Source organism: Benincasa hispida, chromosome 11 (genome assembly GCF_027475165.1).
Source record: "Benincasa hispida cultivar pf3 chromosome 11, pf3_genome.v1.1, whole genome shotgun sequence".
NCBI classification, from domain to species: domain Eukaryota; kingdom Viridiplantae; phylum Streptophyta; class Magnoliopsida; order Cucurbitales; family Cucurbitaceae; genus Benincasa; species Benincasa hispida.
Window position 1 is genome coordinate 62,965,294 of NC_143488.1, and position 15,937 is coordinate 62,981,230.

Consider the following 15,937-nt stretch of genomic DNA (forward strand, 5'->3'; position numbering starts at 1 on the left):
TTGTGTTCACCAACGCAATTGTATCTTTGCAGAGGACGGGCAATAGCACATATATCCCCGCAATACACCCCTTAACCAACGCATTTCTGGAGGATACCTCAACATAGTGCATTTGGCTAAGAACGGGCAAAGGACATATGCGAGCGCAACACACCCCTCAACTCAATACAGTTGAGTTAGGTGAACGCAAAGCATTCCTGATTGGTTTGATATGCGTCCATTGTCGTCTTGCTTTCTTATTGTTAATTGTTTTATTATTTTTATTTTACAATTTTCATCAGCTCAAGTGTTGTGGCTTACGGCAATAGATTTTCCTTTATTACTCAATCATTCACAATTTAAAGCACAACGCATTGATTAAAAAAAAAAAGTCAAAGAATTAAAGACGAGATAGAATTAAATGCAGAGAAGTGAATGAGGAAATAAATTCATAAAATCAAAATTGAATTAAATGAAGAGTTGAAGACAGAATTCAGAATTTAAAGAGACAGAAATTCAATAAAGCATTAAACATAGTATTGAGATATGAACCAAAAATTACGTTGTCCTGGGTGATCGCAATCCTCATCTCTGCAGGCGGTCAGGCTTGCCTGCTCTATGTCTTAAGGATATTGCTCCTTCCTTGTAGATCCCGAGGCTTCTGAATTGCTGGACAATGTTCCCGGTGTTCGACTTCTTAGCTCAGAGGCCAGTTGGCCCACTTGGATCTCCAGATTCCTTATAGAGGACACTTGTGCTTGGATCACTGCATCATTTTTATCCATATACTGCTTCAACAGCGTCTTTAACGAGCCTCCTAAGGTGTTAGACGATGATGGTTGCTGGTTATGCGGTTTTGATTGCCCTTGGTTGTGGTGAAAAGGAGGATTTCCTCTACTGCCCTCTTGATGGTTCACTGGCCCCCCTAGGTTGGGATTGCCTCCCCAACTGAAGTTAGGACGGCTCCTCCAGCCCGGATTATAGGTGTTGCTGAAGGGGTTGTTCTGGATAGCACATACTTGCTGAAGGTTCAATGGACACACATTAGCTCCGTGAGACCCTCCACAATTGATGCTACTAACTGCGGCCACTTGAGTCGGTGCAGCGGGTTGCGTTGATTGTGGAGCAATGGCTCCTTGGTTGATTGCCATTGACTAAAGGATCGAGGTCACCGTGGCCATCTGCGTGGCCAACGTGGTCATTGTCTCAGCAGGGACAATGGCTGTTTCAGTTTTCATTTTATCGGCGCCTCGACCTCCATAACCATCGTCGATCCAATCATCTATATTCCGCGAGATGCAGTCGAGGATGACTTCCAGTATAGGATGCAATCGTATTTTCAAGCATGAATAGACTCATAACCTAGTCCTAAGTCACGTAATTTTTTGTTAGCTTCATAAAATGAATTAGGTGTCATAGATGCTCCAATGGGAAATGCTTCTTTCAACAATTTAAGTTACAAATCAAACGACTTGTTAGTCCAACCGTTAAGAACCTTAATATGCATCAACTTTACCAACAATAGCAACGAAGAGAATTTTGTACAACCAGAGTACAACCGGTTACGTGTTTCATTTATTAAGTCTTCAAATAAGCTTGAATTGTTATCTCTTTCTTGAGCATTGGTGTACATCTCATTCTCATTATCTTCTTCATTTACATTAGGAATTGGACACTGTAGATCATTTCGAATATTCAAAATTTTATTTCCTTCATCTTAACATTCATCTCCATCGTACTTAATCCATCATCCTGTGTCGATTGAGATGTGTGACTCTCGTAACCCCTAGACAAGTCAACTGGATTTTCATGATATACCCATTGATGATACGATGGAGAAATTCCATTAATAAATAAATATCATTCAACTCCATCTATTGCCTCCCACATTGCATTCATACATTTTCTGCATGGACATCTTATTTTTCCCGAGTTATTAACATGAAGTTTTGCAACTTCAAGAAATCAGGTTACTCTTTCTACATACTTAGTTGATAACTTGTTTCTAATCTTAATCGATTCTTAATAATATATGTGATAAGTTGATCTGTATGATTTAGACAATTAGTTATATTAGAAAACATAGTTTCAATTTCTAAGTATTGATTTTTTGTTAGAAGAGTTACTTTTTCTAAGAACAATATTTGATCATAAATAATAAACCCAAGTTAAAATATATATTTGGACTTTTAGTTTCAATTATTTCTTTCTTGTTTGTGTTTCGTTTTTTGGATGAATAACCCCAATCATCCTTCAAAATAAAGTTTTCTTTTAAAGGATTCCTTTTATTACAAGGGATTGTCATTCCCATCTGGGGTTGTGTTTTTGACCTTTTCTTTTCTTATCAATTGCATTGTAGTTTTCATATCCAAATCATTGGTTTGAATTTTAAACTGAAGTTAAGTGGAGTTAAAATTTTAAATTCAAAGTCTTTATCATATGTCGCCAATAAAAATTTAAATAAATGCTAAAGTACTGAAATAGATAACAACAGACAAAATAAAGTTGGTTGGATAAATCCCAAGAGTCTGCCTACCAAATTTGCTTTACATTTTAATATTAATAAAAAAAATAAGTGCATTCCATTAAGAGATGAAAAGCAGAAAAGAAGACCAAAACCAGAAAAGTAGGCAAACAGGATTACCATTTTTCTCTCAATATTTTCTATTAGCTCTGATACTACTATGTTAGAAAAAAACGTGGAGGATAAATATGAAAAATGAGATATATTTTCCATTCAACTAAGCATGCCTTTATATAGACTTACAAATATAACCATAGGAATGTCAATTGTTTAAAGCTATAAATGTCATCAAATGCTCATAACTCACCAACTCCTATAACTCAAAAATCACTATTCGTTATAAAAAACTAAAAGTCACCAAACCCAAAAATCACATTAAATGCCACAAATAAAATTTAATAATAACAAACTTTTTAACAATTTCAACATGAGGCAAAGAAGTGCCTCCATGTCCGAGGAGGTAAAAGGTCAATGGAACCACCTATGCCGAGTAAGAGTCTACAAAGTCATAACCTTGACAATTTGGGCATTACATTATGGAAGAAATGGTGATAAATTTTTTTAATAACAATAAAAGATTAAATTAAAATAGTGATAAAATTGAGATTTTTTTTTTCTTAAAAAGGAATTAGGAATGAAATCAAAGAATGACACATGACCCAAATAAACTCAAAGTATGTGGTGGTCAACTTATTAAGATTTTTCTATTTTCTATTACTATTTATATGTCAAATCAATATTTCCAATAAAGTTAAAATAGACTTGATCTTTTAAGTTTCACAATTTTAGTATGTAAATCTTCTTGGAAATTTTCTATCTAGGGGATTTCTTAGCACGATTCTGATAAGTTGGTGTCATTAACCTGCGAGTCGTCGATGTTATATTTTGACTCTCCAAGTCTACACACTTTTCAAAACAAATATTAGCATTTGTTTGAAGGGATCGAATCTCGAGCCAAAGCGTGTGAACGCCTTACATTTTGATTTTTCTGTTTAAATGAAACAAAATCAACCCATAAAACAGAACCAAACAGGGGATAAACATGTTATAAACTAGCATGCTAATTGAAGAGTAAAAAGTGTAAGAAGAATATCACATACCTTCATCGATTCCCTAACTCTTCGCGATTTCCTCATCATTTTCTCTGGAACGATTCTCCAATGAATAATGAACACTACCGTAAGTGAGAGCTCGTTATTCTCTTAGGAATCCAAGGATAAAAGAGTGGTATCTACACCATGTATGAAGAGGAAGAATAGAGAATATGGAGAATAGAAATTTTGAGAAGAGATTAATTTGGAGGCTAGAGTTTCATTTCACCAAATGAACTCCCTTATCCTAATTTGGGCAAGATAACAAATTTATATGGAGATCTTCTCCATAGCTTTCCAAAATTACTCTTAACGCTAATTTAATTAAATAACCATTATTTAACTAATTAGTCCATTAATTAAATAACTAATTAAATCCAAAATTAATTAATTAATTCTTTATGAATCAAATTCATAAGAATTTAATATTTAAATCCTATTCAAATATTTCTCTCTTAATTATAGATCGGGTCTATAATTAACCATATCATATTAATCTCATTAATATGTTATTCCATCATTTGATTTGAACAATTCAAATCATTCATCTTTTCCTTTAGTAAGCTAACAAGGGTACATTATGGACATACAGATTGGAAGCTCCAATGTTATAAGATTAATTAATTAAACTCTTTAATTAAACTAATCAATATTCATTAACTACCGGGCACTCCACTAAAGACCAATAGTTGCACTATTCACACTGTAGATATATTTTTGTGTCCACAAATATAACCAATAATAGCAAGTTAGTCCTTCACGAGTGTCCATAAAACCAACTAGGTAAAATTACCGTTTTACCCTTGGGTTACCTTTGTATCCTTAAGTACCATTTCTCCTCTAATAAACAACCTATTTATGATCCAACCAATAAATAGAAATCCCTCTCGGGCCAATGAGAGGGTAGGGTCCTTTGTTCAAGTCCCAGAGACATAACTTAAGGGAACACTCATCTACTTACCTTGAAGTTGGGAAGGAGTGAATTCTATCTTGTATTATTATGTTCCCAGCTCCTCACTTGGTCTTGTCCCCAAAATGGTAGGTTTATTGAGTTGACAAACTGACCACTCTCACCCATAAAAATCAAAGAACAATCCCTCATGAACAGGAGTTCATAATACACTCAGGATTAAGACTAAGTTGTCTAGGCTATCAAGTTAAAATAGGAACCAAACTATTTAATGTCGTTACATCTAGTGGTTACTATTTTGCGGTCCAATTAATGCCGTTACACCTACATGAACGCGTTGGATCATTGCATTTGTATCAAATATAAGGTGAGTCGTATCCATAATGTCATCGGGATAAGGTACCAGCCTTATCCTATACTATAGACCCTTTAGGTTGTTTCTTGAACATTGATCCCTATATGTCTCTACATATGGTTCAAGACTCATAAGACAGCCTGGATGTTAGTTCATTGGATTTAGGGCTATTAAGAAAAAATAGAATACAAATCAATCAATGATATTTATTGAATTATCGTTGATAACTCTTTATTGATGACGATCAATTGATCACATTTACGACCTACGAGTTTTAGGACATAAAACCCAACATTGTCAATATGCAGATACATTTGTCAATATGGAAAACCTTTTGCATTAAAGAAAAATTATGACTCAAAGATCATCTCCCTGCACACAAGTTCAACTCTTAAGATTGAAAAACTATTCAATGAAACCACCATACTATGACTATCTTTGAATAATGGCTAGATGTAGATTGAAAAATCTATATGCTCCAGTAAAGCTAGTCTCTTTGAATAATTCCACTTAGCACAATTGTGATGAGTTGTGTTGTCGACGTATGAGTCAATGCTATATTTTGACTATTCAACTTTACACTTTTTTCAATGAAAAGATTAACATTTGTCAATATGTAGGTATTTGTTGATACATATTTGCAAATCAAATGGTTCAACGTAGATGTTAAACATATTGGATATACCTCATTTTGTAAATATGCATAAAACATTAAAAGAATTTATATTTAAAAAAATTTCGCCTATCACACAATATAAATACTAACAACAAGATTTAAAACTTAATTTGAGAGTAAAATCTTTAAATATAAAATTGAAATAATTTTTAAATCAATACCAAAACAAGCACAACTGGATCTATGCATCGTAGATGCCTTATCAGGAGAAGAATTAGGCAAAAAATTAGGATACATTCTAGAAAAATAAAAACAGTATAAATACTAACAACAAGATTTTAAATAATTTTTGTAACTTTCTTTATTTACAAGAATATCCATCAATATAGATATATCAATCAATATATCTATCCATTGAAATTTGATATCAACATTAATATTCTAATCCTTGCTTCAACCGGCCATAAGAAACTTCAATTATCTTAAAAGAATATCAGGAAAATTTTTAGTATTAAAGAAAAATGATTGAATTATACAAAATATCTCTAAACTTTGTACTTTATTTCAAAAATACCTTTGAACTTTCAGAAATTTCAAAATTACCCTTAAACTTTCAAAAAACAATTCAAAAGTATCACTGACGTTAGTTTTGGATAAAAACCGTTAGTGTTTGGTTTAAAAAATATCCTTGAACTTTCAAAAAGTTTTCAAAAATACCCATATTGTCAGTACATTAACACAAACCATTAATACTCATTTCAAATATTCTTGAACTTATAAAAGTTGAATTAATACTATTAGGGCATATGTGAGTGCAATTTAGAAATTGTGAAAATTACTTTTACATTTTTAAAATAGCTATAAAACATGTTTTTAATAATTCAAAGCCAATATGATGATATGAAAAAATTGAAAGTTCAAAATTAAATCATTTATATTTTTGAGTGACTAAAAGTGTGCTATGGAGTGATTTTGAACTTGACAAAAATGATTTTAACAATTTTAAAATCACTCGCGAACACATACTTAGACTTGCAAAAACATGCTCCTATCGTTAGCATAGTGATCAATTTGTTTAGAGTTTTCTTGAGTTCGAAAAGAAGAAAGTTTAAAGTAAATTATATAGATATAATTTTTTTCATATAGATACTCTTATTTTGCTCTCATTTGTCTAATTCTTGTACCAATTTTGTCACAAAAAGATATAACCATAACTAAAGTTAAAGCATAAAATCCCACAAAACTCCAAAAATAAAGATCTCCTAAAACTTAGCTCGGTAGTTTGTCACCTTTTATCTTTATTTTCAGAGATTTTTTTTTAAATAGTTGTCACACCCCCTCCCAAATTACCCTCTTAATCCAGTAAAGGATGTGGTGGCCGTAGTTACCAATCCTTTTATGACACTTATTACCCATCTAGACTTCTTTAACCTGCTTAAACAACCCTGGATACAAGATATCACTACATACAACTCTTAACATGGCTTAATAAAATTTCCTGAGTAACCAAGGTTCAGCACACACTGCATACATAAAATAATTACAGATACCAAAACCTAGTGGGTCCCACAAACTCCGTACAAGTCCCTAAATATGAACATAACATCATTTCAGACATAGCCAAGATAAACACCTTGTTTTCCTTTAATCTCTAACTTGTACTTTGAGTGGCAGAGCAGCAACGCGGTTATCTTTTGGAGATTTGATCGCTACCTGGAGAAAAGAAAACATTTGAAAAGAATGAGCTACGAACCCAGTGAGTGACTATTAAAACATATACATCATACTTTATACTGTAAAACCAAGCAAACTCTTTCTTTAAACTTTTTAATCATAGAATTTCTGAAGAACATTAAAAATCATTGTCCTTAGTTGAAAGAGAACCCTTTTGCTCAATTCCTCAACGCCAATCCTTAGTTGGTGTGGAGTAATCTCAATACAATCAATATCAACTCTACCTACGTACACATGGTAATAACTAAGTATCGTCATACCTTAGGTACTAAGGCCTAGATACCTTCTCAAGTCCTTCAGTATCAGGTTCATCATAATCATTATAAAATTCATTCTTTGAAATAAAACATACTTTGAAAGCATAAGTAGCTTAAATCATATGCTTAAAACATCTTCATCATATATCATGGAAACTACTAACACATGCTTCATGAACATAAAGCATATACTTAAATCATGATTTTATAAATCTTTCTTGACTAAACTTGCGTTAGAGAAAACTAGTTTGCTCGAAAATCTCTTTCGTAAAGCCAACATTAAAAATATATATCAATAGTTTTTTCTTAAAACATGCGTTCACTAAAGCATTTATAAAACACTTGAATTATGTCACTCACAGCCTTGGGCATCCTTCCTAGGGTTGATAGGCCATCCCTATTGGCGTTAACCCTATGGAAATGATTAACATTTTTGGTCAATGCTATTAGATTAAACTTGCGTTAGAGAAAACTAGTTTGCTCGGAAATCTCTTTCGTAAAGCCAACATTAAAAATATGTATCAATAGTTTTTTCTTAAAACATGCGTTCACTAAAGCATTTATAAAACACTTGAATTATGTCACTCATAGCCTTGGGCATCCTTCCTAGGGTTGATAGACCATCCCTATTGGCGTTAACCCTATGGAAATGATAAACATTTTTGGTCAATGCTATTAGTCCTCTTGTGAGACTAACTTACTTAAACAAGCTTAATATTTAATTTAGAGCATCAACTCCCATCTCAACACATGCCCAACCTATGTGTTCAACACTTTAGAAAATACCTTGGGTTATGTTGCTAGACTATGTGGCCACAAGCACCACCTTGCACTGTGACACACTTGCAACAGCTATGCGCTCATGCCTCACCCATGCACCAACGCATGTTGCTTTAATGCATCAGCGCGCATCCTTGCATACCACGACACGCCTATGCTCACCACCATACGTGCACGCTTGCACAATGCCTCGCACTAACCTATCTTCGCGTGTGCCCAACGCTTTTGCCTGGCTGGTTGCTTGCTCAACTGAAGCAGCTACCTACTTATTCAACCAAGATATCCAGATTCAACTTTGAGCTCGAATAACTCTTTTTTCATACCTTATTTTTCAAAATTTCCTTCTACAAAATTGATTATAAATGTCTTAGCTTGCTTAGCAAAATTTGAGCTTTAAATTCTTCTTAGTCTGTCTAGAAACCTTCAATCTCTACACCTTGTTGACATTCATCCGAGAACTTGACCTTTTTAAGGAAATCTTTAGATTTCAACTCGATTTCTTAAGAGTTTCCTTCAGATAGTCCAGGGACATCAACAACCTCATTAACCTTAAAATGAGCTCTAGAATTTCTTCTTCTACATGAGTAAAATGGCTAAATCGAGATCCTGAACTGAATCTTCCTTTTTATAGTAGGAACAGCATGCCTCAACCACACTTAAGACGTAGCTAGCTCATTAAGTGGGTTTATTTTTCCTAACCTCGATAGCTGGCCCACTTAAGTCGGTGATTAAGTTGAGGGCTTTCACTAATTACCAACGTATGGCTCATCCTTCAAACCCTTACCAATGCAAAGCTCACTCTTTTGCATGCACCATACTCGAACAACGCATGCTTCAACGCCTCTTTATTCCATCGCCTAGTCTTATGGCCATCACATGGCCTTACTTGCATGCCATCTTCGCATGGCCTTACTTGCATGCCATATTTATTTTTATTTTATTCTTCCTTATCTTATTTTATTTTATTCTCTTACTTGCCTTACTTGCATGCCATAGGAAGCAAGAGAGGGGCATTTGTTCATTCGAGTTTGCTTGATAGGGCTCCAGAGGGGCCTACACCCATGGTTTGTGGTTTCTTGTCATTCACAAAATTCCTTGAGGGATTTGGCTTGAGAGCTATATTCCCTTGATTCGACATTTATGCATTTTTCTTTTGGGGAGCTTGTTCACTGTTGTAATCAAGTAATCTCTCCATTGTGGCCATGGTAGAAGCAAGATCCTGAACTTTCTACTTGTATAATTTAGTTCTCGCCCATGGCTTCAGTCGTTCGACAAAGCAGAACACTTTATCCTTTTTTAACATGTCCCTAATGTCTAATATGATAGCTGAGAATTTTTTCATGTAGTCCCCGATTGTCCTTGTGTGTTTAAGTTCTTGTAACTTCCTTCTTGCAATGAACTCGACATTCATGGGGATGAATTGGGCCCTTAGTTCTTTCTTGAGATCTTCCCATTTTTCGATGATGCACAGGTCATTCTGAATATCATTTACTTTGGACCTCCACCACAACTTTGCATAATCAACTAGATGCATAAAGGCCAATGTCACCTTTGTTTCTTCGGTGACGGTTCCACTCGCTTTGAAATATTGCTCCATGTCAAAGATGAAATTATCAAGTTCTTTAGCATTACAGATCCCATTGAAAGCTTTGGGCTCTGGGATCTTGAACATGCTCGATAAAATGCATGTCTGGTTCGTGGTCTGGTTCCCCACCACATGCATTGTCAAAATTCACTTGCGTCTTCATTTCTGCCATCTCAACTTTGATGGCAACTATTGTTGCTTTAAAGTCGTCAGTCAGGTCATTGAACAACTTTAGCATGCTTTCTTGCAAACTATCAAGCTCTTTGTCATGCTCCTCTATGTGTGCGACAGAGCTTGTGGAGCTATCCCTACGATCAAAACTACCAGGCCATGTGGTCTTGTATTCCAACGAATCAACTTTCAGCATCAATTCTTTTATTGGCAACCTATCTACTCGGGCATTCAGTGTCTCAATTCCTTCGACCTTTTCCTATAACCCATTAAGGTGGGTTTGGATATATCTCACTTCGTCAGGCAATCCCTCAGATACAGAAATTGTTCTTCAATTCCAATAAGTCACTCAGACTACAACTTCGACAATTGCTTGTAGTCTTTATTAGCCAAGGAGCTAACTAAGCTCTGATACCACTTGTCACAATCGCAGACTTTCATATATGGGACATGTGATTGTGTGACACTTGCTCTAATCCGATAAGAAAGTTAGCCGTGTAAAAATCAAAAGTTGCGGACAGTGTTAGTGTATGATGTAGCCTCCACTCACATTTTGAGAGAAAATGGTTTTATAAAACATGAGAGAGAGAAAAAAAATATTGAAAACATCATTAAATAATGCATTAAAGATTGACAGTTGCAAGAATACTTTCATTGCAAAGAGTACATCAATATATCAGTTGGGGAGTTGACTAGTGCGTCTCTCCTATAGTGCATTCTGAGCAATTTCTAAAATGTCTAGCTTGCATATCAAAATTGGCGAGTGGCCACTCGCATGAAAAATAACTTGAATTAAAAAACAACTTACTAAATTAATTACAAGAATTAAAGATATGATTGTTGAGGATGGTTTGGACATGCGGTCATGAGCTATCATTACCCTGGACGAGCATGCCTAAGACATTAAGCAATCCCCTAGATGGAAAATTTTCAAAAAGATCTACTACTAAAGTTGGAAGATGGAACAACATAACTTATCATGCTTTGCCACAAATGACAAGTGAAACTTAAAAGATCGAGTCTATTGGAAATGTGATTTGACGTATAAATAATAATAGAAAATAGAAAAATTTTCATAAGTGGACCACCATATAATTTGAATTTATTTGGGTCATGTGTTATTCTTTAATTTCATTCCTAATTCCTTAAAAAATAATCTCAATTTTATTAATATTTCTATTTAAGCTTTTGTTGTTATTAAAAAATTCCTATTCAATTTTTAATATATTTACCAAAATAAAACGGGTTATTACTATTTTTGGTTGTTTTCTCATAATTTCTTTACAATAGTTTTCACGTTTATCAAGGAAACATTTGTATTCATAGTCAAATTTCAAAAATAAAAACAAAACAATTTTTTATAATGTTCAAAATTTAAATTGTAATTTTAAAACAAATCTAAGAAGTAGAAAACAAAACAAAAAAAAAAAACTCATGGGTATAGATAATAGTAATGTTTTTAAGCTTAATTTTAAAAAACTAAAAGGTAAAGCCCTTCCCAAATAAAAATTGTATTTCTAAGCACTTCATTCAAACTGTTGTTAAGCACTTCCCAAACTGTCACTGTTTTGTTGACTTTCGACACTTTTAAATGGCTTTCAAAACATCAAGTTAGAACATGAAAAAAGTTCTTCCAAACATTCTCTTACTAGTTACAAAACTAGTAAGATAAAAAATTGAGCGCCTAAAAACTAAAAATTAAGGTATAATTGTCAGAAATAACCTTTTTAAACTTTCACATTACAAAACTAGTATTCTTTTTTAAAACTCGTTACAACCGTTTTTTTTTTGTCCATCTCACACGTGATCGGCCACCGAGATTTAATTAAAAAATAAAATTTTCTAACTTATCGATTATATTTCAATTTTATAGATATATTGATAGTTACTCTCAAATTAAGTTTTAAAGTCTAGTTGTTAATATTTATATTGTGAAATTAATATAGGTGAAAATTTTTTAAATATTTTTTAAGAGTTTTTTTTAATGTTTTATGCATATTAATAAAAGGAGGTATACACAATAAATTTAACATCCATGTTGAAACATTTGATATGTAAATATGTATCAACAAATATATCTATGCATTAACAAATGTTAATCTTTTAGTTGAAAAAAGGATAAACTTGAAGAGTCAAAATATAGCATCTACTTGTAGGTCAATGACACAACTCATCACATTTGTGCTAAATGGAATTATTCGAGGAGACTAACTTTACTAGAGCATGTAGATTCTTCAATCTAGATCTAGTCATTATTAAAAGATAGTCATAGTATGATGCCTTCATTGAATAATTTTTCAAGCTCAAAATTTGAACTTGTGTCTATGGAGATGATCTTTGACTCATAATGTGTCACACCCCGCCCTGAGCCCACACTCTTGAGCCCGAGGAGAGGCATAAGGGATCGCAGATACCACCCTTTTGTGATTCCTATTGTCCAGCTGAACCTCTTTAACATACACTCAGTAAACTTTAAGTCAAGGAGACAACAACAATTGATTAAGTAGGCCCATTTTATTACAACAATGTAAGTTTATACAACTCCAAGACTTAACAACAAGTTTACAACAACAACTCTTTAAAACCCTCTGGGAGTGTAACTGTAGCTTGTGGCAGACCTTGACCTTAGCAGCACTGTTGGGTTAAAAGGAACGGATGATGGGATTATTACATGCAATCATGTGTTGTACATGCTTAAGCTATACATTTATGCCCATGCGTCGGAGGTCATGCGTTGGAATGAAAATGCGTTAATCTAGTGTGCAATGACCATGCGTTCCTATCACAAGTTTTCTTGCCTTCTCGCCAAGTATAACGAAAATGCAAGTTTCTTAGGGAATCCGAGGTCGAACATAGGGACTTGTCACTCAATAATGCTTGTGAAGTAATGCGTTTGAGGTGATGAATAAAAGTTAAAAGAAGAAGTTTAATGGATATACACACTACTTCTACTCCTAACTAAACAGATAAAGCAATAGGAGACTTGCGATGAGAATTGGTAGATACACAATAACCGTTAACGCATAGTAATGTTTATTATCTTAAATCAATCAAGTAATCCTAGCTCGTCGCACTAACGCATCGCACATCTCTCAGTGTTCAGCTGCATGACTATATCTCTATAGTGCATGGTTGCATCGAGCATAAGATTGTGCCTATCTCTAGGAATAATGCATACTTTGCTTTAGTGTGTTCCATCTCTTACCTTCTCAGGTAGTTAGATGCGGCTAATTAACTTACAGACAAGCATTGTAACAACCCATAGATAAGCGTTGCTACAGCCTTTCACCAAGCAAAGAGGATTAACTCACTATACTCGCATAACGCACACCTCTTGGTGGGTTGCTACATGCGTTCTATCTCTAGGCTACATGATTAAGTATGCGATCGCCTTTGATAAATAAACGATGAAGGTAAATGATGATGAAGATAAAGATGATGAAGAAAATGACATTGAAGGAATCAAGATATGCATTGATTACAAAATGTCTTAATATCTTAAGCTAAAATGTAATACAATACAGAGGTTAAAGGAGAAATGAAAGATTTTGCATCAAGGCTGCCGGTGGTGCTATAGATAAATGATGGAGATGTCTCCCTCGAGCTCCTCCGACGAAAGCTTTGGTCGTCACTCGGTCTGATTGGTGAAGATGAAGAATTCTCATTAGAAATCTCACTCATGCTCTCACCTGTGATCGCAAACCTCTGCCTTGAGGCAGAAGTTCATGATGCTTTGATATGAAGGTCCAAGGGGCTATTTAAAGAGTTTAAACGCCGACAGCTATCATGATTGTGTTATATCTCACTGCTGCCTTTGTCGCGATATGGGCAATGTCACATCATCTTATCTTGTTGATATTCCTAAGGTATGCGTCCGAGCTTGAGTCAGCTAAAATATCAATGCATTCTACCCATCTTGCGATCGCCGTTCTATTATGGTTGTCACTCTGTGGTCGCAATCTCCAAGTGATTACCGCGTTCGCTTGATCACTGCAACTTCCATGTGATGGGCGCATTCGATCACCGCAACTTCCATGCGATGGATGCCTTTGATCACCGCAACTTCCATGTGATGGACGCATGCGATCACCGCATGCATTTGTCTATGCGATAGCTTGGTTTTCAGTACATGCATTTGTCTTTGCGGTTGCTTGGCTTCAGCACATGCGTTTGTCTGCGATTGCTTATTTCCAACGCATGCGTTTGATTTCTGCGATAGCTATAAAAATAGACACTTTGGCACGAAGTAACGCATAATATTGGGGTCAGTGAGGATTTAGGTACTAATCGACGCAAAACTCAATTTTTCGCAAATTCTAAGTATTATCACTGCATTTTCTACTTGTTAGCTCTCATAATTCTAAATAAAAGGTTTATAATAACTGGCATTTCTGCCAGTTATCAAGTACCCTGGAACTCCTCACCTTTCGCTACCTAGAAAGAAAAACATGAAATAACATAATGAACTTCACAAAGCTCAGTGACTGGTAAGAAACTTTTAGAGTATATTCCAACTCATAAATAACAAGCATATAAAAAATACGAGATTATATTCAAACCTCATCCTTGAATAAGTCGGTTCTCAACTCTATCTACACGCACGGTAGCTAGCTGTACTGATAACTATTTAGAATGAGTCTATTCTCTACCTACACACACGGTAGATAGTTGACTGTTAATAATACAATGCTTACTCTTTTGCATTTCCCTTATATCTCCTATGTGCATATAGCTCCCCGCGCATGGGCTCAGAAGCTAGGTCTGTCGGCCCTTTGACCATCCCATACGAGGATCCTCCCATAGGCTCAGGTACTAGACCTCTCGGTCCCCTGACCATCCCGTGAGGTGTTGCTTTTGGGCTCAGGAACTAGGTCTATTGACCCCCTAACCATCCCGATCACATAATCTCATTCTCATGCTAGGTACTCATTCATAACATAAGCATACACATTTTATTCTAAAAGATATGCTTTAAGACTTAAAGTATAGTACCACTCACCTTGGTAAGGATAGGAGTCTTTCTCTTAGATGTTCCTTGATCTTCTCGGGCTCCTCTTGAACCCTAAATTTCAGATTCAATTTAAAGCTCAGATTACTCAAAGTTATATGCTTTATCTCTAGCTACTTCCTTCTACAAACATGCTCTAAAATTCCTCAGGATGCTTATCTCAAAATATTAGCTTAGAATTTCTCGTGGTTTGGCTGGAATCTTTAAAACATCAAGACTGACCCAAGCTTACCCTATAGCTCGACCCTTCTGTCTTTTCCTCATTCTCCAACCCGATTCTTTGGAGCTTCTTCTTCGACAGCCCTACCCTGAAAACTAGACTCTTCTAGCTTTTAGGTGGCTTTGATATCACTCCAAACGCACGAGTATTTTAGGAGAACTCCTCGTTCTAAGTTGATGTTACTTCCAAACCTTCCTATCCGACAGCATCTTCCCCTTTTGAAACCTCTTGACCAACACATGGTCTTACTATCAACGCATAGTGTAACAGTAAAATTGATGTGCTTATGCGCTGTTTTTCATATCGCCAACAACTTGTTAGGTTGCTGACGTATGTATGCGCTTTGCGACAATGATAAATGCGATACTACGTTCTAAATGTATGCGATGATAATGATATGCGTTCATAGTCTGCATTCGTGTAGTGCGTGTCACAAATTTTCTTACATTGGAACCAAGTATAATTCCAACGTAAGTTTCTCAGAGTGATCTGAAGTCGAACACGAGGATTGTTGTGATTAATGCTATACTAATGTGGTATATGTGACCGGTTAAACATAAAGAATAATGAATTGGGTTTGTAGAAACGTAAAATGCGGTAAAGAGTAAATTGCAGTAAAGAATAAAATGCGATGGTAAATAAAGTGTGATAAAATAAATGCGGTAATAAGTAAAGTGCGGTAATAAAGTAAATGAATAAACAATTAA